Genomic DNA, 27,995 nt, shown 5'->3' with positions numbered 1-27,995 from the left:
AAGAGGCTTGAGATAGGTGATTCGGTCATCCTCATTAAATATATGCAAGCAAAACCAGTGTTTTCTTTAAGAATTTTGCTACAAAGTAAATAAGTTTAGTAGAGACATTGAATGAGGTTATGAATGCAACTTACCAGATTTTGGGCTGTGGCTACTGATAAAGTGTTTTTATCACGATTTATTTGTATTTTCTTCGCAGTATGTGGGTAGTAACTCAAAATTATTACTAAATAAACTTGTTTTGAATGTTTTGATTACAGAATGACTGACAACGATTTGTTTTGATTTTGAAAGGTTGGTAGCACGACCGGATATAAACTTTCCTTAACGACCGCTTGGCGGGAGATTTAAAATTTCCGAATTTTAGATCCGTTTTTCGTCTTAATGGTCAAATCTACGGTATTGAAAAAATTACAAGTAGATAGCCGAAAATGTGCTCTACAACTTTTATCTAAAGCGTTTTTCCATTAAATGAACCGTACAGGCGCAAAAAAATCAAAACCGTTTTTCCATGTTAATCTCCTATGTCCAGGGTGCTCTTGGACACCTGGTATAGTCTAGCCCTTATAATTAATTTAAGAATAGTATAGTTAAAAATGGTGAGGTTTTGTTTTTTGTTTATCAATTCCAATCCTCTGACCTGTGTCGCTGGTGTTTACCGAATGATGCCTAGACTGTTCCTAGATTTGGAAACGCCATCTATACTTTCTAACTCATAGAGTTGAGTACGGATGTCACCAGATGTTGCACAACAACTATAGTTTAGTGTTGTTTTTCTACCTTCTCCAAAATAGGTAAATATATTTTTTAATATACAAAAAAAAATTTTACTCCAAATTTTTTTTTTTTAAATGTTTAAGTTATTTAATTTTTAACCTGGGTCGCACTGTCTCCCCCTGTTGAGAAAGAGAGTTGGCGATAGTTTCTCAACTTTAATGTACATTTCCCACTTATGTTGTAACCTCTTTAGTTGATTTAGATTCTTTATATTCTCTGAAGATGAGCATCTATATGCTCGAAACATGTAGGGCGTTATGACTGTTACTTCAGTTTGATGGTCTAATAAATATATTGTCACGATCTGGGGGAGGGGGAAATTTTTAGTCGTAACGCGGGGACGTGTAGGCTGGGGTCGTAGTCAAGTTAAACTCAAAGATTGGATAACAAAAACAACAACGTTTATTCATAGAGAAAGATTAAATGAATACTGAATTTATAAAAAGCATTGTCAGACATAAGTTGGTTTAATTCAAATTATCTTGTACTTACATGATAATTAATTCACAAACCATTTTGGACGAGGGTAAGTGTCAGGGTAGAGTTCCCTTAACTTTCGCGGCCGAACCGTTTAGTTTTCGCGGATAATTTCTGACTCCCTCTTCCTTCCAAATTTCTCGGCTATTTATTGTAAGGTATTGCGATCCCTTAGTCAGTTCAATTTCTTAACTGATTGTCTAAGCACTTGGATCATTGTCCGAACAATTGATGACTTATTGCTGACTGGCGATTGCAACACCTTAGCTAGCTTCCGTTCTAAAAAGGTTCGATTGCTTATTTTGCAACTCAAGTGGTCGACGACTTGTTTCGGTCAGTGGCCGATTATTTGCTGAGTAAGTAATTAACGAAAATCTACTTGTGACACATTCCCCCGGCCGACAAAAGGTAGTCCCTAGCTTTTCACAATATTAACTATATTGACAGAAAGTTTACTATGCAAGTCTTCTAAACAAAATAACATTAAATTAATTATACTTTTAAATTTTTAATCATGGTGGCAATATAATAGAAATTTGACACGACAAATTCTAATCTCTTTCTTCAAATCTTAATATAGAACAAAGAGGTAACATAAAAATATCCTTAATGGATTTTCCCCCTTATTACGACACAAACAAAATTTATCATAGTTACATGTAAACACTAATCAACAAAGTATAGCCCCTAGTTTTTCACAGAATTAAAATTAAAAATATCCCGATTCATACCCCAAAAGAAAAATTATAAAAGAAAACATATAACAATTGGAATAAAAATAAATGTTTTTGTTATTTTCTTACCTCTAGAGTTTGTAAAAAAAAACTTAATGGTTCTATGCTTTAACACTGAGGCGGGAGACTTTTCACTCGCGATTCACTAATATTCCGCGCACTATTGTTTGTTCGGGGATTCTATCTTCTCTTCGCGGCACTTCACTGCACTTAACACGGCTTCTGAAGACAATTGGGACGGTGTCTGGAGCCTGGAACTACATATCTGTTTACTGCTCTGGACGTGCAGGTGGAACAATTCCCAGAACTGTATTTTCACGGTTGCCTGGAACCGATGATGGTAGGATGGTACTGGCCGAGGACAAAAATATCACTAGAGCAACATATTTTCTGCCTTTCTGCTCTGCTTCTCGGTCTTTTGGCTAAGATCAAACTGTAGGCCTTTTGGCTAAGATCAAAGTGTAGGCCCTTTGGCTAAGATCAAAGTGTAGGCCCGTTGGCTAAGATCAAAGTGTAGGCCCTTTGGCTAAGATCAAAGTGTAGGCCCTTTGGCTAAGATCAAAGTGTAGCATATATTTCTATTTTATGGATACCACCAATGGACACATTGGGGTAAAGGTCACTGGTGAGAACGTACCTCCACCAGTTTCAACTTCCGAATCTTCGGGACTGCGTTGAATCTCAAGAGCCTCCGGTCCGAGATGGACAACTTGTCAACCCAATGTTGTGGTGGACAGCCCTATCAGGGAGTTAGCAATACAAATTTAAAGAAGTTTGCCTATAACTCGCTTATTAATCCGATAATTTATATAGGTCCGCGTTGTTTAGGGCCGATTTGAGACCATCCCCGTGGCGGGTCACTACGGCTCAATGTAGTTACTCCTACCGCGACCACGGTCACAAACCGACTCGACTGTGGTCGCGGTCTGACGTTCCCTGGTTGGTTTTTCATCGTCAGCGTTTCCAGTCTCCTGTGCCTGTTGCTTTTAGCTTTTGCTGATTTCCGTTTCCATTTCCAGTGGCGTGTATTAGTTTTTACCGAGTCTGATCCAAAGCCTTGTTCGCTCTTCATTTTGTAGTGGCTTCCTTTTGGCTTCTTCGCGTAGTAACTCCCGTCAGTGTTAAACGCAATAAAAAACGTATTACTACCTACTGCTATTTTAATCTTAATGTCTAACATTCCCGTTATAATCATAAACTCCCTCGTAAAATATATAGGCATATTGATAATAGCCTTAGTTAAGTTATGCACTAAAAAAAAAAAAAAAATAAATCCCTTTGTTTTTCTTAAATATAATATAAACCTATATTATAAATTGTCCATTTGCCTGTCACTGGTTTTGTTTTAATACATTGTAAAGGCTTACTGCGATTCTTCGAAAACTTGTAATATGCTTATCAAGCGCTGCTTGCCCATATTATATCATGTGAAAACCGTTAACGTCCTCATATTGAAACTTTGTAATCTTTTTCTTACGTGCCCCGTTTGACTTTTATAAAGTCTTCAAGTTACATTTTTCAACCGTTTATTTATTACATTTAGAAACTCACATAATTTTTGAAATTGTAAACCCGTGGAATTTAACGCCCCATATTTTGACTACGGTACTTAATTACCGCATATGCTCGTAGTGTACCTACTTTTTTCGCCCCAATATATTTTTCTTTCATTTGCCCCTTTTTTTTATATGTATTTTGTTTTTTACATACCATTATGTAATTATTAATTCTCGCGCGCGTTTTTTATTAATTATTCTCGTATGCTGGATTGTGCAAGTTAGAAATGAAATAACGATGATATTTATTCATCAGCAGTTTTTTGTGAACGTTTGTACCGCGATGACTTAAATAACAAAGTGATTGTCATCCGCTTGCAGCATAGGAGAAGAATTAATTGTCGATACATGTATCATTTTTTCCTTTTTCCCTTACTAAGGAAAATCACTTGCGTATTTTAGTACACTCTATTTGGGCTAATACTGTTTCGCCTTGGGACAGTGAGCGTAATTCTTTATTTTCTTTTAATTCGAGCGTAAAAATTTTTGATTCTTTAGAGCTTTTATTTTCGCCCATCTTAGTCATTTCAATTCTTTCTTTTTCTTTTATAGGCGATTTCGGATTTCCACGGCGTCTGCTTTTCCTGCAGTTTACTACGTATTTTATGAGTTTATGTGCTATGATAATTACGAAAAGAAGGAGGCACGCACAAGTAGTATAAAAGAATACATCATGTAGATATTCAGAGGATGCTTCCCCTTTTTTGTCTGCTCTTGCGGCAGCTACTAAATTTGACGCTACTATTACTCTATTTTGACTTTGTATCAAATATACTACAAGAATTGACAATATGATATTCCACACCAGGAATATTGTGTCACTGTGCAGACCGTATCTGTCACTATAAGTATTCTCTTGGCTTATTTCGTCAATTTGGTCGATTACTGTCCTGACTAGATTCTCGTTGCTAGTCAGATTCAAGTGCGGTATTTGCAGGGGCCAATTCGTATTTAAACATTCTTCTATGTTTTTATAAGTGGGTACATTATTTGTTATTTTAGGGTTAACTATGAAAGACTGTAGGTTGGACCATGTCGCTGGGATGATGTAGATAGCCTTTGGTTTGAGAGTTACGACGTCGGGACAGGGAAAACGCTGAGGAATGATAGTTTTGCCTTGCGCTATCAGTTTGCAATTACAGGGCAGTTTTATCTTAATTGAGCCCTGGTGGCCGTAATTTTTTGGTATTGTTGAACTGGTTTCGCCGCATTTGATAATCGTTGCAGTGTCGGGGTGGGTAACAATGTATGTTTCTTCTGCTATTTCGGAAATTATTAGTGAACTTGACGTGTGGCAGTTCATTGGACAGAAATGACTTAACTCTTGTACCGTACATCCCTCGTACAGTTTTCTTGCACATTCAGGACCTTGGGTATTATCTGATGAGAATCGTGGGATGAAACATAATTTATCGTGATAAGGTTTACATTGGTGTAATCCGGAGCCCGAAATTTGACGTAGACTTTGTTTATCTTGGGTGGGTTCGTTGTTTATTACCAAAAATAATGTTTGATGTGGTATTGTGCAAGTTTGGTTAAACCACGCAAAGGGTGAGGTTACTAATTCGAAAAGGTCCCAATGTTGATTTTTCTGTATCACTGGTATTTTGACTAATACTAGAATTCTGTTTTGGAAAAATGAGCATTCTGAAATTGGGAGTTCATAATACGTGGAGATCTGTTTAAGAGGGATTGCAATGTCTTGCTCGGATTTTTCAATCTCTAATTTTAGTTTTTTCAAATCGTTTCCCAGAACCGATGGGTTAATGATAGAGGGTGGGATTTTATGGTCCTTACATTGGTCAAGGATGGTGTGTCTTCGTAAGGCTCTTGTTATCACGATAATAACGTAACGCGGGGACCTGTAGGCTGGGGTCGTAGTCAAGTTAAACTCAAAGATTGGATAACAAAAACAACAACGTTTATTCATAGAGAAAGATTAAATGAATACTGAATTTATAAAAAGCATTGTCAGACATAAGTTGGTTTAATTAAAATTATCTTGTACTTACATGATAATTAATTCACAAAGGTTACGTGTTTATTCACCTCTTTTAAATATTTATTGTTCAAGCCGCAAGCGGTTTTTGAAGCTATCTGACTGAAAACGAGTAATAAAACTCACGTGCACTTCTTAAACTGTTCTACTGAAGCTCCCAGAGAGAACTCTTCAGCTTGAAAGTCTCATGGTCTTGCATTAATGTATTATTTACATAACAATCTCTAAACGTGAATCGTAATGATGAAGAAAATCGTAAGTCACATTTAATTGAAAAAATTAGCTGTCAATGTCAAGATAGCACCTTGAAGGTCACCAGTTTTACCATCAACAGGGAGCCTAAAAAGGTCTCGTGATTGTTTTCAATTATTGAATTCAGTTACAAAGGTTACGTGACTATTTTTAAGCGTTGAATGGAATCATGAATGTCAGACGTGACTTTTCTTAAGCTTTAAATTTTTTTACGAAATTCTTGCATACAATCCATTTTTAGTTGAAAGTGTTTTAATATTAGCAATTAAATGGCAGATACTGCCTTTACTAGAGTTGCTTTATGTCAGATAGTGTCAATGCCTAGTTTCATTACCTGCAACACGGTCATTATGAAAAAAAAAATAGATTAGCGTGATAATTGAACATAATGGCAAAACCTGACCATTTTTTCTCTCATAACGTCAGCCATAATGTTGGTTGAGTCAGTTACAGCTTTAGAAGTTGGAGCAGCAGTGTGACGCTATTTATTCGAGAGTTCGAATTAAAGTGTGTTCTAGAACAAAAGTTAATGAGAATTGGATCGGGCGCCACCTGGTTTTAAGAAAGTATTTAGAGTTTTCGAAATGTGAACCAGGAAACACAATTCGTATGCCTTGGTAGCTTTTAAACAGCTGGAGACAAGGTTCCCGACAATCTGTGGTAACAGTGGTTCAGTTGGTGACAACGCTAATAAAAGCCAAAAGTACCAATCAACTAAAGTATATTCTAATTGCTTAACTTAAAATGCCAGCAAACTTAACTAAACCAAATAATTAGGCGAATAAGCGTATCTTAAATCCCCCCTCCCCTTAATTAAACAAGAACGAGAGTGAGCGTGTGCAACTTAGTTACGGTACGGGTCGGATGCGATGCAAAACAGGTCAACGGTATAATGCAGAAAGTTAAAAAAAAACCACGCAATGCAATGACTGTTACAGGTACAAGATGAATCAAAGTTAATTACAGGGACAATGCAGGTCTACGTTTACAACTAAGCAATTAACCGTCCTAGTGCAAATAAAGTTACGGTGTCACGGGTCGGTAAAAGAGTGGAAAAAGGGTATTGCTGAACCACCCGGTCTATACGAGCCTTGTAGTGGTTCTTGTTGGCAACAGGATCTAGAAACTTGCCCCCTACGCCCGGTCTAGCGAACCATGTAGCGTAGTCAACAAAAGACAGGGCCAGGAAGTGCGGCCGGACTACTAAATGACACAAACGCCCGGTCTAGCGAACCATGTAGCGTTTGTGTTGAATACGGAACTATCGTGTAGCGCCCGGTCTAGCGAACCTCGACGCTACAGAGTGAACTAGGGCCGGAAATTGGCCTATCGGGGAAAAGTATACAAACACCCGGTCTAGCGAACCATGTAGTGTTTGTATAGAAACCTACTATCTATGGCGTAGCACCCGGTCTAGCGAGCCACGATGCTACTGAAGTAAAAGGGCCGGAAAAATGGCCGGCTTGGGACTAACGGTGCAAACGCCCGGTCTAGCGAACCATGTAGCGTTTGCAATGAAAACTGGTGACGTGAACGTTAAAGCAGCGCCCGGTCTAGCGAACCACGACGCTACAACAAACGGCGGTACAGGGTTGGAGTAAACAGGGAACGAACACCCGGTCTAGCGAGCCTCGGTGTTCAAATAACAGGTACACAGTGCACTAGGAGGGCTAGCCACTAAACAGGTATACTTACTGGGAGGCGGCGGTGCTGCTGGGTGGTTGAGATGTTGCTCGGGGAGAGCTAGTGATCTCAACAGAGAACGAACTGGCGGCGCACGCCAGTTTTATAGACAGCCGGATTTCCCCACTTTCAGGTAGTGGGAAACGCGGCCCTACTCGAGTGACGCGTACCGAACCGCAGTACTGCAGGAAAACGGTACGCTTCGGCCAACCTAGCCAGCTACGTCAACTCGCGAATTATAATTACAAGGAAAGTCGTAAACCACTAATTTCCTATTACGCGCTATCATACTGCAGCGTTGTTGTAAACCCTGTAATACTACCAATGGTTTCCAACAAGAATGGTAAAAATCGGACTGGCCAATCCTGAGAAAATATAATAACTTAACAATACGGCTTATCGTATTTTGGCAACGTACTAGCACTGGTTACTTTACTATACGGCTTCTATTAATAGATCCCTTATCTGCATATCGCCGCAAAACCAACGGTACTAACGGACGGCTTAGTAAACAAAACAGAAAAATATTATATATATATAAAAAAAGAAAACTAGTTTACTTTTTTTTACAACTTCAATGATTGACCTCCCCGGTTACCAAATAATATACTAAACCTTATCTCTGTACCAGACTCTAAAATTAAAACTTAAGTCTTAGCAACAAGTAATACCAAACAAAAAGAAACACAACTTCACGTCACGGGCGCACACGACGCAACACTACACTGCAACAACGGGCACAACGTCGGCTCGCTCCCTCGGAACCCAGGTGGCATTGGACCCCTCGGGACACGAAACGGCACGTAATCGGAGGTACCCTGGGCGGTGGCAGGACGGTCTTCTTGCGGCTATGATTGACTTGTTCACTTGTTGTTGACATAAGCTGACTTAAGGTCCTTTATGTGGATATGTCGAAGAACTTTGCCGGTACGATCTTTAAGATCATAGACCACGGGAGAAACAACTTTGACAACGGTATACGGCCCTGAGTATTTAGGCGCTAGTTTCGAGACAAAACCTCGGACAGCGGAGGACAGAGGATTTTCCCTGCGGAAAACTTGATCTCCCAGGTGACATCTATCTCCATTCGCGTCGCCGGAGATTGTAGTGGCGGCTCTGAGTGGTGAACGCCCGACTCAGATTTAGACGGACCAGCTCATAAATATCACAAAGCTGTTTGAGGCGGCTATTATGTCCCTCAATATCGGAGAACTGGGGCTCCACGGACGGTTCCGACTAGCAAAACGATACAGAGCCTTTGGAGGCTCTAACTCACGGCCAAAATTCAGGTACGCGGGCGTGAACCCGGTAGAGTCGTGTTGTGATGTGCCTGGAGGTGCCTGCTGTTAAAGCTTATATCTTTGACAGGAGGAACAATTACGGACATATTTAGCAATATCACGCATCATTCCCGGCCAGTAATAACGTTGGGCAATACGGACGGTAGTTTTTGCTATTCCCAAATGTCCGGCGGTCGGTTCATTATGGTTCTGCCGTAAAACGGTTTCACGAGCAGGTTTTGGGACGCAAAGTTTCCAAGGCGCGTTCGGTTCGGCGGTGATGCCTTCATTTATATCCCAGAAATGTCAGAACAGGCGGCCGTCTTTTATGCAGTAATCGGGAAACTCACTAGGATTGTTCTCAACAGCTCTCTTCTTGGCCAGATACCAAGAACACGGCACAAAATCCTCGATTACTACTACGGAGTCTGGCGGGTCGGTAGACGTCGTCGGAACCGGATCTCGTGACAGAGCATCCGCGACTTTATTCAAAACTCCCTTACGGTACCTGATTTCAAAATCAAATTGTTGGAGATAAATACTCCAGCGTGCTAGATGTCCGGACGGGCTTTTTAAGGAGTGTAGCCAACGTAACGACTGGTGATCAGTCACTACGGTAAAACGGCAACCTTCCAGGTATGGTCGCATCTTTTCAACTCCCCAGACTATTGCTAAGCATTCTTTCTCGGTCACCGAAAACTTCCGCTCGGTAGCTGTCAGCGTTCTGCTTGCATTGTTATGATGAAACCTCACGTTAATGAGATTTCAACATTCTTTAATTAGATAGCTCAAGGTCGTGGATTAATTGCATGAGTTCATAACTAGCTATAGATGAACACACTTGGACATACTGCAGGAAATCAAACGAACCATTTGTTGTATATGTACACGTGTATATTACAAGTTAAAAAACAAAACTACAATATTTACAACTTACAGAATCTTTACAAAATTTACAAAAGTTGCCAAGAACCAAATTATTAAAGGAATTTAAATTAAAATAAAAGAAAACAAAATTGAAGTTAAACTTAAAACAAATGGAAAAAAAACAAGAAAAGTTTTCCCAGTGCCACACTGTCTCTAATTGCCCTTACCAGCTGTCAAAGACGATGTTTGGGTCCTGGAACCTCCAGTATCCTCTTCCCAGTCGTCAGTAGTGGCCACCGCTGATTTCCAGGTAGGAAATGGGGTCCAGAGCCTGGTGACAGGTACCTAAGGCAGAAAACAGCATAACACCAGGGAAAACGAACAAACAGCTTCAACACTTGTTCCGGCAACCAAAAAGGTGACCAGAGGTGATGACAAGTGTTGAAGCTGTTTAGAGCAAACTAATATTAACTAAAAAATAAAAATTAAATCAAACTAAACTGAATCAAGTGAGGAATTGTGGTGGTTCGATTCTGACCCTTTGAGACTCTGTGGCCGGTGGTCGGCTTTTCCAACACGTGGGTTGGTCCGGAAAACTCTGGACAAAGCAGTCCCAGTCAGGCTGATTCAATCCCCGATTGAAATGTTATTTGGTCGGGAAAACCCTTGGATCTTTGGTCGGAAAGTCCTTGAAATTCCGGTTGGAAAAGTTTCTGAATCCCCGGTTGGAAAAATCTCTGAATATCCGGTTGGAAAAATCTCTGAATATCCGGTTGGGCCGAACACAATGCTGTGTTGGAAAATTGGGCCGATACAAAATAATTCAAAAGAACTAACAATAAAACCAATTTACCTGTAATTCGGCCAGATGATCACGGATTAAAAATTCACACGCGCCACACCGCTCAGAAAAAAGATCAGATGTCGGCAGTTCGAGTGCTGTAGTGGTAAAGAGACCGATATCACAAAGTGGGGTGATTAAATAGGCACATGGCACCTGACACAAAGAAACACGACCACAAACCGACGCTTCCCCGACAAAAATCGAAACCAATCACGTGGCTACGGCACCTGATAACTTATCAGGTCACGCACCCACATTTACAACAAAATATGCACAAAGTGCAATTGGAGGATTTAAGCGATCGGAATCGGTCTACTAGTGTAACTAGGCCCATGGACATTAAAAACACAAATCAAACGAGTTAACGGACGAAAACTCTATTTCGTACGTAACACACTCCCCTAAGTAACCAAAAAAAAAATTAAACTTGTTCAATTTTTTTTTTCAAGTGAAAAAGCACCTCGAAACTGACCTGAAGAAAAGCAAACCAAAAGACGATAAACCACCAAAATCAAGAAAACAAATGATGGGCGCCAGTATACCATTTGAAGGAGGCATACAACCTTTCAAACGAAAATGAAGCTCATCACAGCTATGAAGTAGCTCTGAAGAGGAGAAAAAAAAACACAAGGTACCAGTTGACTCGCTCCAGTCTCCCACTCAAACAATATTCCCTGGAGAAGTCGTCATGACCCTATAAATCTCTAACCGGTTTATGTCCAGAAAATTAAAACGGGGTTAAACCTCGTTATGTGAGAGGAAACCTCATTCATTGGTCTCGGTAGAGATAAACAGAGACAGGACTCAACGCTCAGGAAAACCACAGAAAGAGAAACCAAAACAAATCACCTGGCAGGTGGAAATGAAATAAAGAAAACTAACAGGAAAGAGAAGACAATCGTCCACCAACAAAAGGAAAGGTTTTTGATAGGAACCCTCTCTAGAAAACCCGAAAAATACACCGAACGGTTAGTGTATTAGTAACCACACAAAAAAAATTAAATCTACTGGGGTGTTCCGAACGAAACCACTGACGCCAAATCCCACTCAACCAAGCAATTGGGGCTGAGGTCGAACGCAGTAGAAAGTCCCCGTACTCCAGGGCCATTAAGGTACTTACAGGGACCTTAAGACTTTCCCCCCATGAACCACCCTCCCAAAAACCTTAGAGAGGTTAAGTGACCATGGCGGCACCCAATTCCGCTCAGCCCTTTACAACAAAGCAAAGTGGTTACAAAGTAAGTCAAATCCGGTAAAAGTCAAAATCAGGTAAATTGTCAAAACTGACAACAAGACAAAATAGAGAATAGAAAAAAAAACGAAATTCCCTACATGTACGCAAGATTAAACATTAACGCATACAAGTTGCGGGGAAAAACAATTGACACAATCGAGCAAAAGAAAAATTGACTCCCTGACACTCCTAAATCGTCCCAAGAACATATTCCTTAAATCTATCTGTATTGATGTCAAATCCAGACGATAAAGTTTGCAATATTACATGAAATTTTGTAATTAATTGTTTGTCAATTTTGGTTATATTTGATACTACTTCTACATTTTCAAAGAACCTACGAGCTGTGTTACCATCATTGGAGCTACCAAAACCGGGCTTAGGCTTATCAACAATAAGCCCTATCTGGTTGCGCAATTGCCCTTAAATACGCTTTTTGGTATCCAATACAATTTGTTTATCAATATCACTTCTAGCTTGCCATTTTTTAATATCCATTTTATAAGCTAAATGTAAGAGACATTCAAAATATCGTATCCAAGCATGTAAAGTAGACAGGCCATACTTAAAGTTATCAGTATTTGCTGGTCGTAGAACAATATTGTCGATATTATTAAAGTCTTTAGAACAGGCTCCACAAATATAACATCTTTGAGTAGATTTGTTTGAAGTTAAAGAATTGCAAACTTTACCGTCAATCATTATAAAATGTAGTTCAAAATTAACAGTTACATTTGAGTTATTAGTGGTACAAGTAAATGGAACGATATTATTAATTTGACGGTCTACAAACTCTTTTTCTAGTTTAATTAGCTCTGCTGTTTCGTGAATGAACTGTAATTTTAAAGGACGACAAAAACGAGGCGATGATGTTCTTACATTTTGCCAAATTATTTGATTATTTTTATTGGTTTCTGTACGATATAAGCCTTATGGGTACTAATGATGTCAATACTATTGTCACGTTAAGGAGTAGTTGAGGGAGAATACACAGGTTTCCACAGGTAACCCTTCTTTCGTTTCCCCCAGGCAGGGGGTTTTCTGGCCCCCTGCCGTGAGCAGAAGGATGGAGTGTCTTGTGCTTCTTTGCTTGTTCCCTATTAGGCGATCGCTTACTATGTTCAGCTCCGCCCCTGGATCTATTATTGCTGGTATGAAGAATCCATTTAAAATAACGTTGATTGTCAATACCTTACTGCACGTGGACCCCCAAGTGGAGAGGGTGACGGGACTCAATTTTGCCACCCATTGTCGTTTGGGTGCTGCGGCCTGCCTCTGCAGACTGCGGCGAAGTGCCCAATTTTACCACACCGGTAGCACTATTACACTATTATCTCGTGCCCTTGTGCCGGAGTAACGTCGGAATGTGGGTGCGTCTCTGTAGCCCGTGGAGGGGCGGCGGGTTTTGTACCGCGCCGGTTCCCCAAAGTTTGAGTTATCGTATGCCCGCCGTTGTGGCTGGAACGTGGGTGTTGAGGGCCGTGGGGGTGATTCTGTGGGGGCGTTGTCCATTGTGATGCATAATAATTTGATTTCTTCCAGTGATCTAGGTGGCTGGTTGGGGAAGTGTGTGAGCCAGTAGTACCTAGCTTTGGCTTCGGTTGTTAAACCGTTTTGAAAGATCTCCTGGAATTCCCCAAAATCGATATTCCGCTTGTATTCCTCGTAGCGGACCCTTAGATCGTAGAAATAGTTTCTTGTAGGTTCTAACGGGTCCTGTGTTCTTTCTCGAACTTTTGCCAGCAGACGCAGGCTGCTGTTATCGTCGTCAAATTCCTTTTTAAATGCCTGACATATGAGAGGCCAGTTACTGTCCAGGTGGCCTTCTTTATATTCTGTGTACCATAAATTTGCAGCCCCCTGCAGGAAGGATTGAATGTACAGAATCTTCACGGCATCATTCCAATTGTGGGCCACTGCCATTCGGTCGTACGTTGCTATGAAAGATTGTGCTGAATCTTCGCAGGGATTGTATGTTGGGGGGCTGATGAATTGTGGCAAAGCGGGCGTTTTTTCCCCCGTTTCCACCGTGGAGATCGTAGTGTTCGCCATTGCGTCGGTGAGTGCTTCCAATTCCCTGTTTATCCCCTGGGGATGTGTTTGATTACGTATCGTTACGTTTTCTCTGTCTTCGTCACTTTTCCTTGCTTCCGTTGCGTCTTTTTGTCGTACCAAGGTCAGGGTGATATATCTCGGTGATCCCTCCGTATCTTGGTTCTGTATGTTCCCAACACTTGAATTTCTGTGCCTTGGTGCAAATGGGCTGTCGATCTTTGCGGATCTCAAATTGTACCCTTTATTCATTCCCTTTTACCTGCGCCGCTAAATGCGTCTGCGAGGGCGTGTCTACTAATGTGGGGATTAGCAGACGGGGATGAAACGAGGCGCTTCCACCATGTCACGTTAAGTGGTAGTTAAGGGAAAAGAACACACAGGTTTCCACAGGTAACCCACTTTTATTAAATTATAGTGCCTTAGTAGCTAGTCAGGAATCTTACCCCCAGATTACCAAGATGGCGGGGAGCATGATGCGGTCTGATCTAGGCAGGAGAAACACGGGGGGCGACGCTTTAACGGGGATGAATGAACCCTAGACTTAGGTCCGAGGGCATTCACCGAGCCGGTAGAACGTGAAGAACCGTGAAGACGTGAAGAACCTAACAAAGGGAGGTAAGTAGGTGCGGCAACTTATGCTGCTCGCCCACACTATTTCCTTTGCTAGGGCTGATCTAGGGTGTGGCACTTGGTCACCTACTACTCCACGTTGCGTTGCACAATAGGCGTACCCAGACTAACCCAGAGATCAGTGATCTGTACGTGCTTTTGGTACAGTATTTATACTCACATCATGACCCCAATTCGCCAATCTTGCTGACACAAACATTGTACTGGGGGAGACCGGGGCAACTTAAGGTAACGGCACCTAATGTAATCTCTATGTTACACTATACTAGAGTCAGAACTACCGGTTTTGCCAAATTTTTGTTTGTACTCCGATTGACCTGAAGAACCGTCTAGGCCCCATTTACATATTAAAACTAAATTTACGTTTGAGCAGGAGTTTAAACTATCAATACCTTCTTCTTGTAACTGAAGCAATTTTTTGCAAGTATGATTCAGCATTGACTGCATTGGAACTTCGGCTACAGTATCCGAAGAGACAATTATTGAGTTAGGGTAACATCGCTTCTTTGCTTTATTGATTTCATCAAAGGAAGGATAAATATGACAGTTTTTTTCTTTGACTTGACGCCTGATTAAATTGTATTGACTCTTGCTTAACTTTGCTTCTATTAGAAGAGAAAGTGCCTCATCAGCACTCAATTCAGTATAAGTTGTTGTTTTATTTTTTAAGGCGTTGCAATACTCGTGAGCTTTTGATGGTGTATTGGTAATGTCTTTGAGTATTTGCAGCTTGATTGTTTCCTTCGGCACGAAAATTCATTTGCGTTGCATAGGCGAGTTCTACTGCACTAGATGTATTTCGCAAATTACTAGTTTTCATTCTTTTGGAACGATCACTGCTATCTTCAAAAGATACTTTAGGTCGACCTTTATTGCTTGATTTTCGTTTGACTTGATTGCTTCTTTTGAAAAATTTCATTTGCAAACTCAACCATTTTGCATGTGTTTGTATGAATCTGTCTTTAGATCTACACGAAACCATCCATTTTTTTAAAAAATCTGATTTAAATCTTGATAAATTTCTTTTTTCGTTCTTGCTGAGTTGCTTATTTTTCGTCAGTTCTAAAATTTTATTTTCTAAAGTAGTGAATCTACTATTAATGCTTTTATCGGAAAAACTCTGAACCATGTCAAAAAGGTCCTGGTAACTAATAATAAAAAAGTTTTCGTCCACATCTGTAAGCAGAACAAAATATAGCTAAGTATAGCATTTTGAACTTTTGAAACGTCAGTAAAAAATTAACCCCGTATTTTAGACTTATGTGCAAATATGAGCAAGGTTTCTTTTTAGCATTAGTTTATTAAGTAAGTTTCTTCAACAAAACACTAAACAAACCCGTGGGATATTGGGCGGAACATAAAAAAAAACATTCAAAATTTTGTCTCCTAATAGTGACGTAAAAACGCATTTCCATTTTGAGTATATTAATATTTAAATGTAAACTTTTGATCAAACATTTTTATGTGAAAAACTTACTACTTACCCCTTCAATTAGGATCCATTTTAAAACAAAAATGAAACTTGTCTTATACTAAGTTATAACAACAAAACCTTCGTAACGCATCCAAAAAAACTTACTAGAAAAAAATAATGTATTTGAGTTTGACGAATCACTGTCAAACAATAATAAAAGAATGTGACATTGTATCATAGCCAACTTGTTCTTTGAAAACATTGTTTGACATTTGAATGACTTAGCCAAATATATATAACTCCTCTTTTATGCCAATGAAATTAAAAAAACTACCAGTGTGCGTCGGCTTTAATTAAAGCTAATTTCTCAGCTGCAAAAATATATGAGCTTTTTTTGTTTTGAATCCGCGCAAAACTAGAAAGCACACAATGCCCCATGACACATGACAGCATTTAAAAAAAAAACAAGAAAACACTAAATATTTATGTTTGTGTTTATGAATTTTAACTATGGTCTGTTCACGTGTTACGGTTCAATTTATTCTATTTGTTCACTATTGAAGTTCGAGGTTAGGCCATTTCATTCTAAATTTTCATTAGTTTTCTTTTTTTAAGTCAGTTCATAGATGGCGACTTTTTTATTATTTTCTTTAGTCAACTGGTTGTTTTCATTTTGTTGCTGTCAGTGGACTGTCTTTGTCAGAGTTCTGTCTTTCAGCTCCAGTCTGGCTGTCAGTTGAATTTGTTTTGAATTCGTTTTATTCAATTTCCGATATTCTGGTGTCTCATGGAAAAAAAGATGTTCTATAATATTCGTTGGGCTTCGCGAACTCCCACCTAAGTTTCCGGTTGTACTCGGTTGGATATTTAAGCGTAGGGAGGCGTTTTTGACGCTATCTTGACCAGTGATTTTAGCTGCAGAATTAAGCCAACTTGATTCTCTTTCTTTGTTACTCACTCGTTGAGGATTTTGTGAGTTTCAAGAGTTATTATCGCTTATGCGAAGTTGTAGTGCTTTCATTTGCGGCAGGGGTAAGTTTTCTTTTCTCTTTGGGTCAAAAGTAATCTTATTGAAATTTGCTCGCTCAAGTTTTAGCCAGCAAAACTGTTGTATCATTTTGATCGTACTTGCATTTTAGAAATGTACTCTTTCGACCATCTCTGCCGAAAATGTTGCACAATTTTTTGTAATCTCTGGAACTTCAAATGACGGTCTTCTTTATCATCGGTAACTGATCTCTTAAAAGAAATGGGCCGCAAAAATCAATACCAACTTTTTCAATTTGGTCCAAAGTCCTAGTAACGCCTTTGTGACTCCCAAATATTGCACTATTCTTGGTCGTTGTATTTCCTGGCGTAATTCCCATAAATGGTATAAGGCCATGTCATACAAATGTAATTTGACATTTGTGTCCGAAACACATCGGGCATCATATAAAAACATCACTATCCACTCCACTTCTTATAAACTTCCAATCGTCAATTTTCCAAGGAAATACCGTACCTCGCTAATTAAAATGCAAATCCCCGCGATGAAATTATTTATATACTTTTAATTTCATGTCAGCACTTTTACAGGACGCATGCGGTCACATCTTATTCATTTGATGCACTTTATTTTGACCGAATACATTATGCTGGTATTCAAAAATATCCAACACTAAAATAAAACGAAAACTAGTTATTTTAATCTGTTTATCCCCCAATATCACATACCCCTGACATATACAGGGTGTCCCACGACGAAAGACCTCGATTGATATTGGAAAAAGTATAAATAGGAGAGTTTTGAAAATTTGGTAGGATACTGATGTGGGCATGCCCAATCCAACTAAAATATTTTCAAGATGGTTGCACTTCCGCTTATACCGGAAGTCGATTACAACTTTCTTATTTTAAATAGAACACCCTATATATTATTACATATTTGGATTCCTCACAAAATTCTGACCAACTTTTGTATAGAATGCCCTATGCCTATCTCTAGCCGTTTTCGAAATATTTGATGTTTTTCCAAAAAAGTGACAGTTGCAACGCTCAACATATTTTTGTACTATGTTAAAACCGTATTTCATTTTGCAATGAAACTTTGGGTTATTGTAAATAAAGGATCGTTTTATTAAACTGAGGGTGCGTAACGACTCATTTGTATACAAGGTCGTCAAAAAAAAATCATAAACTTGCCACTAAAAAAATGAAAAATCTCAATTTTTTTAAATGGAAACCCCCATTTTTTATGACGGAATCATTTTGAGCATTAAAAATTACTATAAGTTTCAATTTACTTGCCTTTCCCTAAATCCAACCTATTTCGTTTTATTTTAGAATAAACATTTTTTTATTAGGCTGCATGCTCGGCTGCATGGTTGGAATTAGCTGGTACTCTAGTTGGCCATGCTTTTGACACACGGTGATATTGGAGACCTGCAGGGCATGTTAATAACACTAGTTTTGAGTGTTTTGACGACTGCAAATATGCCGTCGCGGTTACGTTATTCAAACCAAGATTACTTAAATCTGTTTATTATTTACGGAGAATGTGATAAAGTTGTGAGTAGAACATGTGAGGTATTTGCCGTTCGTTATCCAGAAAAACCAAAGCCATCACGAAAAGCTGTCAAGCAAATAATTGAAAATTTTAAGAATACGGGATCTGTGAAGATAAAAGCTATTAAAACAAAACCAATCCTTAATAATACAAATGTAGAAATTGCAATTTCTAACCAACTTTTGTGTACAATGCCCTATTCATATCTCTAGCCGTTTTCGAAATATTTGATGTTTTTCCAAAAAAGTGACAGTTGCAACGCTCAACATAACATGCTTTGCAGTTCTCCAATATCACCGTGTGTCAAAAGCATGGCTAACTAGAGTACCAGCTAATCCCAACCATGCAGCCTAATAAAAAAATGTTTATTCTCAAATAAAACGAAATGGGTTGGATTTAGGTATAGGCAAGTAAATTGAAACTTATAGTAATTTTTAATGATCAAAATGATTCCGTCATAAAAAATGTGGGTTTCTATTTAAAAAACTTGAGATTTTTCATTTTTTTTAGTGTCAACTTTATGATTTTTTTTTGACGACCCTGTATAGATTTAGATTTAGATTTAGATTTATTTATTTGACAACATTATACATGAAATGTATGTGCAGCAAGTCAACAATTACAATAGCCTAAAATATAACATTAGCACTCATAAAACTTATACATCACACATATACCAATACAAAATTACATACAGAAAAATATTCCTGTTCCGAATAAAACGAAGCGTCAATAAAAACCTGCTTGACCGCCCTCTCAAAAGCACAACCCTCCAAGGCTTTAAAGCGATCAGGAAGCTTATTGTAAAATTTCAAGTTAGGGGAATTTTTAGCGGAAACTTGAAGTCGCCGGCGAGGTAAACGCAACAAACCAGCATTTCTGGTATTAAAGGAATGCACTTGAGAGTGCATAGTATAACGTGACTTATTCTTATGAATTTCAATTATACAGCAAAACATATATTCAGATGGAAATGATAAGATTTTTAAATCTTTAAAATGTTGTCTACAAGATTCTCTAGGTCCAAGCCTCAACATAGTTCGGATCGCTCTTTTTTGGAGGGAGAAAATGGGGAGAGCCACCCCAAAGAGTTATCCCATACTGCATTTTAGAGTGAAACAACGCGAAATATACACTTCTTAAAACATTTAGCTCCAATGTGTCCCTCAGACGTCGCAACATAAATATGACGGTAGAAAGCTTCTTGGAAAGGCATTCAATATGCACATTCCAACTCAAACGATCATCAATAGTGATTCCCAACAATGTAACGCTACTACCCTTAATCACGACGTCCGAAGTAGACACAATCAACTCTTGAGTTTTACTGTGATTCAAGATTAATTTATTATTAGAAAACCAAGACTCAACTCTTGCTTGCACCTCCCCAGAACGGGACAACAGCTCCGAGAGCGTAGCTCCGCCAGACATAACGGTCGTGTCGTCAGCGAACAGATAGCAGCTGGCTGGCCTTACATACTCTGAAAAATCATTGATGTAGATTATGAAAAGAAGAGGACCCAAAACTGATCCTTGGGGAACACCTCGCTTCAACGGCAAGACAGAGGACAGTCTCCCATTTGCCTCAACGCACTGAGACCGGTCCAGCAGATAAGATTCAAAAAACCTAAGACAAGCAGGACTAAAACCTATCATTGTCAGTTTCTTCAACAGTAGGACGTGGTCAACCCAATCAAATGCTTTTGAGACGTCATAAAGAGACAACCGCACATGCTCACCCCTCTCAAGTCCCTCAACAACGCCAGATATTACAGCGCGCAACGCTTGCACAGTTGACCTCCCAGGTAGAAACCCAAACTGCTCCTCACAAAAGAACGACATCCCAAGCAGATAATCAAGAATCAAGTTTTTCAATATAATTTCAAATATTTTGCCAAATATGGGAATAATTGAAATCGGACGGTAATTATTTAAGTCAGACTTTGAACCCTTTTTAAATATAGGAATTACCTTGGCACACTTAAACATCATGGGATAAACAGAGGTGGCCAGAGAAGTGTTGTATAGATGTGATAAGAGAGGTATCAAGAAACATTCAGTATTTTTGGCTATTGCGCTATTGAGATTATAAATATCTAAACACGAAGAGTCTTTCAACTTTGCAATGGCTTGGGATACCATTTCACCCGTTATGTAAGGAAAGTAGAAAGAACATTCACCAACCGACGCCCGCGTATCAGCTATGCGCCCCACCGCGTCCTGCCCAGAAAGATTATCTAACAGAACGTCAGTCATAGTGGCAAAGTGTAAGTTTATACTCTCACAATCCATCGCATTCAAATTACTACCCAATACATTTCTATTAAGCTCAAAGTTAATCAACTTCCAAGAAGCTTTATTTTTATTGTTAGACTGGCCAATAAAGTTATTAAAGGTCGTTCGCCTCGCCATTGAGATTTCTTTATCATATTCACGTTTCAGCTGTTTGTAAATATCTGTACAATATGGGTCATTTTTTTTATCACAAAACATCTTTATTGTTGACAATAGATCGCGTTTGCTTCGAAGGGAATCGGAAAACCAGTTTACGGGGGCTTTACGATTATTACTAACCTCTCTTAAGGGAAAATGTTTTTGTACCAGATCTCCGTATGTATTACAAAGAAGAGAAGCCATATATTCAACATCACACGAACAGTAAAACGATCGCCAGTTAATGGCAGAAATAGATTCACTAAAACTACACATATTTTTCTGGTTAAACTTCCTACATAGCGTAGGTTTTGTAGGTGGTAACAAACCTTTATTCCATAAAAATGTCTGAGCCTTATGATCAGAAAGACACGGCTCTATGACCCCAACACTATATTCTGTTACCGAAATAGTAGTTAAAACATTATCCAAACATTTCGATGAGTTTCTTGTCGTTCTTGTAGATTCTGTAATGGTAACATGTACACCAAAAGAATCCAAGACACAAGTCAAAGAGGTTAAATTAGCGGAGCTACTCTGAAAATCCACGTTAAAATCCCCCACTATAACTAGATTAGCATTGAATCGTTGCAAGTGCTCGAGAAGCCCCTCCAACATTACTAGAAATATACTGAAATCCTCCAAACATGATCGGTACACACATATTAAGACAAAATTCATGGTTCTAATTCGAATTGCACAAAATTCTGCAGTCCGCTCAATACAGAAAGCAGAGAGATCCAAAACTTCAAACTCAATTTCAGACTTCAAAAAAATACACACTCCCCCGTGCATTCCCGGAGGCCGACAATAATAAGAAGCCAAAGTGTAGCCATAGAGGTTTGCATGTTCCAGAGAGGAGCCATCAAGCCAATGCTCCGATAAGCATATAAAACTATATACAAATTTTTCTAGAAAAAGGTTAAGTCTACTTAACTTATTTGATAAACACTGTATATTCAGATGCATCAATGATAGTGATGATGTGCTTAAAGAAGACTCCAAATTAGAGGCACCACCCACCTCAACGCCAGCCTGTAAGCCATTCAGTCAGTCACCCTTCTTAGCCATCGGGGCAGGAAGTTTTTTACCATGATAAAATTTGTTTACATGGGTTCCTGCGGGCCATATAGCCGGATCCATTGCCCTTGTCAGATTGTCCTGTTGTATTGACACCTTAAACGACGCATAATATTGGGGAAACTTTGAATTTAGTTTCTCGCACTCAACTTCAGCGAACATTGCCTTCAAATATTCAGTCAACTGGTGTTCGGTGGTTTCCGGGTGAAGTTTATAAACATGTAAAAAAGACAGTCTAGGAGCCGACAATAAGGCAATGTTCTGCGCCAAACCAATCAATTGCTTCGCCTTTGGGGCTCTATTTTCACTTGAAGACGAGTTCTGGGTTGTCCTCGTAGTTGGATTTTTTTTGGTAAGCTTTGTATTTATAGTATCAGCCTCACTGGAGACGCCCTGCCTCAGTACCGGTCCTGTAGTTTTGGCTGCGTCCAGGTAGGACTTTGTTGATGACTTGCTATTTTTGTCACTAGGCAGCGACACAGTTCTATCGATCACTTGCGAATTTATTGAAAGATGTAGTTCATTGGCAGAGATCTGCGATACGGTGTCAGAATCTTTAGTCAAATTTGAACCTGGTGCTTGGCGGGTTTGCATCGTCTCGCCAGATGGCGGGCACGTCAAGTTTATTGTTTTCATGTAAATAATTTGCTCTTTCAAAGACTTTATTAACTCAGCTTGGGTAGCGATAACCAGATCTTTTTCACTATTTAACTTATCCTTTTCATGTCAGATTTGCTTCAAGTAATTTATCTCCATGTGCAAGGATGAATCATTCGATTCTTCGCCCACACTCACAACAGTAGGGTCCAAGGTCTTATCAAGGTCTACAGTAACCTCAGCACAGCACCTAACAAACTTGCCTTCCACAATCATTTCCACGTTTTTCAAAAACTTTACACAACTCGGATGAAGTACCGAACCACACAACACACACTTTAAGCCACTCACAGGCGTAGTTTTACATCTACGACAAGGTAAGTTGGGAGGCAGGTTTAACATGTCCACCACACTCGGCGCCATATTGGAATCTGTCATTACGTACGTTATACAAATGAGTCACGCACCATCAGTTTAATAAAACGATCCTTTATTTACAATAACCCAAAGTTTCATTGCAAAATGAAATACGGTTTTAACATAGTACAAAAATATGTTGAGCGTTGCAACTGTCACTTTTTTGGAAAAACATCAAATATTTCGAAAACGGCTAGAGATAGGCATAGGGCATTCTATACAAAAGTTGGTCAGAATTTTGTGAGGAATCCAAATATGTAATAATATATAGGGTGTTCTATTTAAAATAAGAAAGTTGTGATCGACTTCCGGTATAAGCGGAAGTGCAACCATCTTGAAAATATTTTAGTTGGATTGGGCATGCCCACATCAGTATCCTACCAAATTTTCAAAACTCTCCTATTTATACTTTTTCCAATATCAATCGAGGTCTTTCGTCGTGGGACACCCTGTATATTTATTCAAGTGTTAACTTGTTCGGCACTCATATGGCATTTCCCGATATATTTAACGTCCCTCGTTATTTTTTAAAGTATGCCATTTTGATTATATCTTTTTTTCCATTGTAGTTAAATAACTTGTAACACGCGCGCTTAAATAATCATTTCACACACTTTTGGTGTAACTGCGGAAAAATAGACTAATATCCGTTCGTGAATTTTTTAAAATTTGGTACCTCAAATTCAGACGCGGATAAGAGAATATAAAATCCTGAGCTCAGTAACTTCAAATTTAGGTACAACTCGGTATGTGAAGGTTGTACCCAACAAACGTAATATTTTTATTTCAACAAAATTAATACTTTGTATATAAAGTGTTACAATCTTCATGTCAGTTAGGGATAGACGGTTCATTATTATCGTTTATTCATTTCACTTATGCAGCACTGCATTCAATGCAGTTTCGTTATCTTATGGACGAAACGGTCCTTTACTTTTGCCTATGCAGTCATATTTTCTTTAACTCCAGTTGAGAGTAGTGGCTCGTGTTCTTTTCCTCTCATGTTTACATCATGAACCGTAAGTAAATTTGTTGGCTTTGTCATTCACATTATAAAGTATGACAATTTGTTGTCATACTTTATTTCAAAACTAAAGATCCACAAGCTTGCCCCCTAAACGACAACCAAACTGGGTCAGGAAGGGCTTGTCGTCTCAAGCACTTCCGAAGACTCCTAACAATGCGCCGCCCTGGTGAAGGGCTCGCTCGACTTTTGGTCCGACAATAACAGAGACATTGGTGCTAAGTCCGCTTCGCCGTCCACTCAGCGCAACCAGGGCGTAACTACACATCCACCACCCTCATCGAATACCTCCCCGTGGGGGTCACCTATGCCAACGAGGCCATCGACGCCCCCGGTCCGGAAAGATCGGCTCCCGGGCAGGGTCGCTACCTCGACAACGCAAAAAAACATTGAGGAGACAACTGCCAACAAGGTTCCAACTTGGTGGTCTGGCGACCAAGTAACTATAAATGGTACTGGTCACCGAATTTATCACCATTATTAAGTTTCTCACTTTGTTTTTTATTATTATCTGAAAATAAAAGCTTTGGTAGCAATTTTTCACTTTTCCCAACTTTCCTTACCGGGGTGAAAACTTTCACTTGGTCACCCTCATTAAACTCCCCATGTCGATGTTTACAATCGTATCGTAGTTTGTCTATATTCTGTCGTTTTCTTATATTTTCAGCTGCAAAATTAAGTATTGCCAGACTAGTTTTCCTAATTTGATTGCTATCAAGAGGTTCAGCATGCAACATAATGTTTGCCTCAGTTGGTAAAACAGGTTCTCACCCATATACTAGCATAAAGGGTGAGAATTGCGTGCTATCTTGTTTCGCTGAATTATAGGCAAAAGTTACATGCGGTAAGTATTGGTCCCAATTTGACTAATTTGGGTTGGTGTACATTGCCAACATATTTGCTAACGTCTTATTAAATCGCTCCGTAAGACCATTTGTTGCAGGTTAATACGCCGTTGTAAATTGACTTGTAGTCCCCATTTTGTTCATTAGTTTTGTTCCACCAATTCTGATTGAAACACTTTTCCTCTGTCACTTACTCATTCCTTAGGTGCTCCATGCCTCGTAATTATTTTTTCCAAAATAAATTTTGCTATGGGTCCTTCTTTTCCACTTGGTATTCCTACTTTTTCAAATGGTGTTCCTACAGGAATGGGGTGTAACAATCCTATCGGTTTTTGATTCTGCTGACCTTTTCTAGCTTGACAATCTGGACATCCCTTAACAAAATTTTCAACATCCTTTTGCAAACCCTTGCCAATAATACCGTTGCTTAATTTTTGATAGATAGAGTTTTTGCTATTTCCAAATGTCCACTCAGCGGTTCCGAATGGTGAGAATACAAAATTTCTCCCACTAACTATTGTGGTATTACTAACAGCTTATCTCGACCTAAATCATTCGGATTTACTCGGTATAAAATTCCGGATTCAATTCTGAAGTTTTTTGCCTGCTTACGTAAACCAATAGTAGGATTTTCTGGTTTTTTGATTGCCATTATTATTTGAGAAATTTTTTCATCTTTCTTTTGTAACTCCTCAATATTACGAGTATCCAAAACAAACGTTGGTATTTCCCCAACGTCGTGTTTATCCGTATCTGGTTGCAGTAACGGATATCTACTTACACAGTCAGCGTTTTTGTGCGCAATCCCTGATTTATGACACACCGTGTAATCAAACTCTGACAGTTTTAATGACCATCTGGCATATCGACCTGTGGTATCTTTCAATGTTTTTTAGCCAACATAAAGCATGATGATCAGTTACGATTCTTACAGGTTTACCATAAATAAAGTGTCTTAAGTATGAAAGTGCCCATATAACGGCTAATCCTTCTAATTCAGTTATAGAATAATTTTTCTCCGCTTTGCTAAGACTTCTGCTTGCGTAAGCGATAGGGTGTAACTTATTTTCTGTGTCTTCCTGCAATTTTCGAAAAATTTTCTATAAACTTCCGGTAGTAATTACAGAATCCTAGAAAACTTTGAACATCTTTCAAGACAAGACAAAGACTTTTTCGGGGTTTTTTCCTTCGGCTAGTGCTGGTTGTAAAATAAATTTTTCTTTTTCCGATACACTTTAAGCTCTACTGCTAGTTCGTACTCGTGATTTGTCACTTGGTTCACTCATGGAAAATTAATACGAAATGTATGGCAGTATTTTTCATTATTTTGACTTTTCAAGTTTTTGGACAAAATGTAAAAGATTATCTTAAACAATTTGATTATTTCTAGCTATTTCCTGACGAATTTGCCTATTGATCAAGCTAACTATTTTCTTTACACTGACGTAAATTAGCATTATGAAGCCAAAAAACAAAAAAAAAATGATTAAAATTTTATATTTTTTATAGTCAATTAACTATAAAAAATCATTTCTGGCATCCAGTTGTAACGCCTTTTCGTACCGGTCCTTATACGGTTTTTGCCACACCTAGGGGTAGGTGCTTCGAAACTCGGGCGCCACCTTAGTTTTATTTGGAGAAGCGTAACTAAGGAACTCGCTTCGTATACCTGGGGAGCTTTTACACAGTCGAAGACAGAGTTCACGTTTATCTGTAAATGGATGAAGGGAGTGGGACAAAAATAAGGAAACACAGGGTTGTCAGCAAAACTAAACAAGTCGTGTTAACCAGGAAAAATAACAGTTAACAATCATTCATATCCTAACTTACTTAAAAAACTCTATCACAACAAAACAAACGGAGAACAACACAGCCTCGTGTTCATATCAATAAACGGTACAGTCGGACCTGGAGATCCCAACTAAATTAATACGGTAACTTTGAAACGGACAACACAACCTAGTGTTCAGAACGGGGAACGGTTCGGAGAACTAAGACGGTTTCAAAACGGTTTTTTTTTTCCCAGCCAGGGTAAACAGACGGTTACGGTACGAAAACTGTGCTCTGGGGGTACAGACGGGGTCAAAGAATCGGTATCAGCTTTCAAAAGGTCGACCCACGGAGTTGACCAGTTGGGGATTAAAACGGCCGGAGCTGATAGTCCGAAGAAATCAGTTCGGAAAGACCTGGGTGAATTCAGGTTTGGTTACAGAATTTCGGAGCCGTGGCCTTCGAAGTTAACCGGCAGCGTTATAACATCCAGTACCGGCGGTCCGAAGGAAACGGTTAGGAAATACCTAGGCAATAGCGAGATTTTAGCCTCCGAAGTTAACCAGCAGTGTTATAACATCCTATACTGGCAGTCCAGAGGAAACAACTCAAATCACCGAGTGGTTTTTGGAGTCGTGGCCCTCGAAGTTAACCAGCAGTGTTATGACATCCTGTACTGGCGGTCCGAAGGAAACGACTCTGAAATACCTTCAAAGCTTGCCCCCAGGAACAATCAAATTTACCGTTCTGCTGGCTGAAGCGTCGGTCGGTAGTCGGTTTCCAGTTCTTTTCGGCTTCGCAGATGTGGTGCGATGGTCCGGGAAGAACTGACAATACAGCGCGCGGCGCATTCCCTGTTTACCAGCTCGCGAGTCGCGACGGCGCGTTGTTGTTTCGTTTACTTTACCGTGGCTGCGCGTGGAATTTTTATCGTAACTTCGTTACACAGTTGACTATACTGGAATGAAGGTTTTGTTCTTTGGTTATCACGCCCTATAGCCTCTCTGATGAGCCGTAATACGGCAAAATAAAGGATAAACAAAAAACAAAACCTCACCATTTTCATACAATAATCATACTTACACCTCTAATGAAGACAGGATCTTGGAGAGAGACGTTCACGAATAACTTTACTTGAGAGTTACAAACACGTTTAAGAGACATTGCGGTTCGGTTTCTGACGTGGTGCACGGCAAAACTAGACTGACTGGAATGAACCCCTCTCTAGGGTATAACTTCCTTCTTATAGCATTCCAAACACTGGTTCCACCAATCAAAAAACTCCCAGATCTGGTCTCCACTAACCGACAAATCGTGACGCCCTTTCGACCCTCGGTACTTGGAAATATTTCGCAACCCAGCGTCTGGTCGCACTCCGGTGCATAGTTTAGCTATTGCATCATAAGTGCAGTTGCACCGCATTCCACAATTTTAATGTTTCGACTCAAGTAATATAAATTCCACATTTTTTAATGTTTC

At 39.3% G+C, this 27,995-nt stretch overlaps 2 long non-coding RNA genes across 2 annotated transcripts in view; both read left to right on the top strand.

Moving 5' to 3' along the window:
- The window catches only part of LOC145739872 (uncharacterized), a 175,970-nt gene extending 154,223 nt beyond the window's left edge, over positions 1–21,747 (top strand). The window contains exon 2 of the long non-coding RNA XR_014181259.1: positions 21,699–21,747. This is a non-coding gene — a long non-coding RNA (uncharacterized LOC145739872). The remainder of the gene's footprint in view (positions 1–21,698) is intronic.
- On the top strand, positions 10,558–14,745 carry LOC145739866 (uncharacterized). The gene is made up of 3 exons (XR_014181257.1): positions 10,558–14,148; positions 14,208–14,373; positions 14,426–14,745. It is a non-coding gene; the product is annotated as an uncharacterized LOC145739866 (long non-coding RNA).
- Positions 21,748–27,995: the final 6,248 nt, after the last annotated feature.

Source organism: Ips typographus, unplaced genomic scaffold (assembly GCF_016097725.1).
Source record: "Ips typographus isolate SLU unplaced genomic scaffold, UJ_Ityp_2.0 IpsContig73, whole genome shotgun sequence".
Lineage (NCBI taxonomy): Eukaryota > Metazoa > Arthropoda > Insecta > Coleoptera > Curculionidae > Ips > Ips typographus.
Note: the sequence above shows the minus strand (reverse complement) of the source record. Positions and strands in the feature narration are given on the sequence as shown.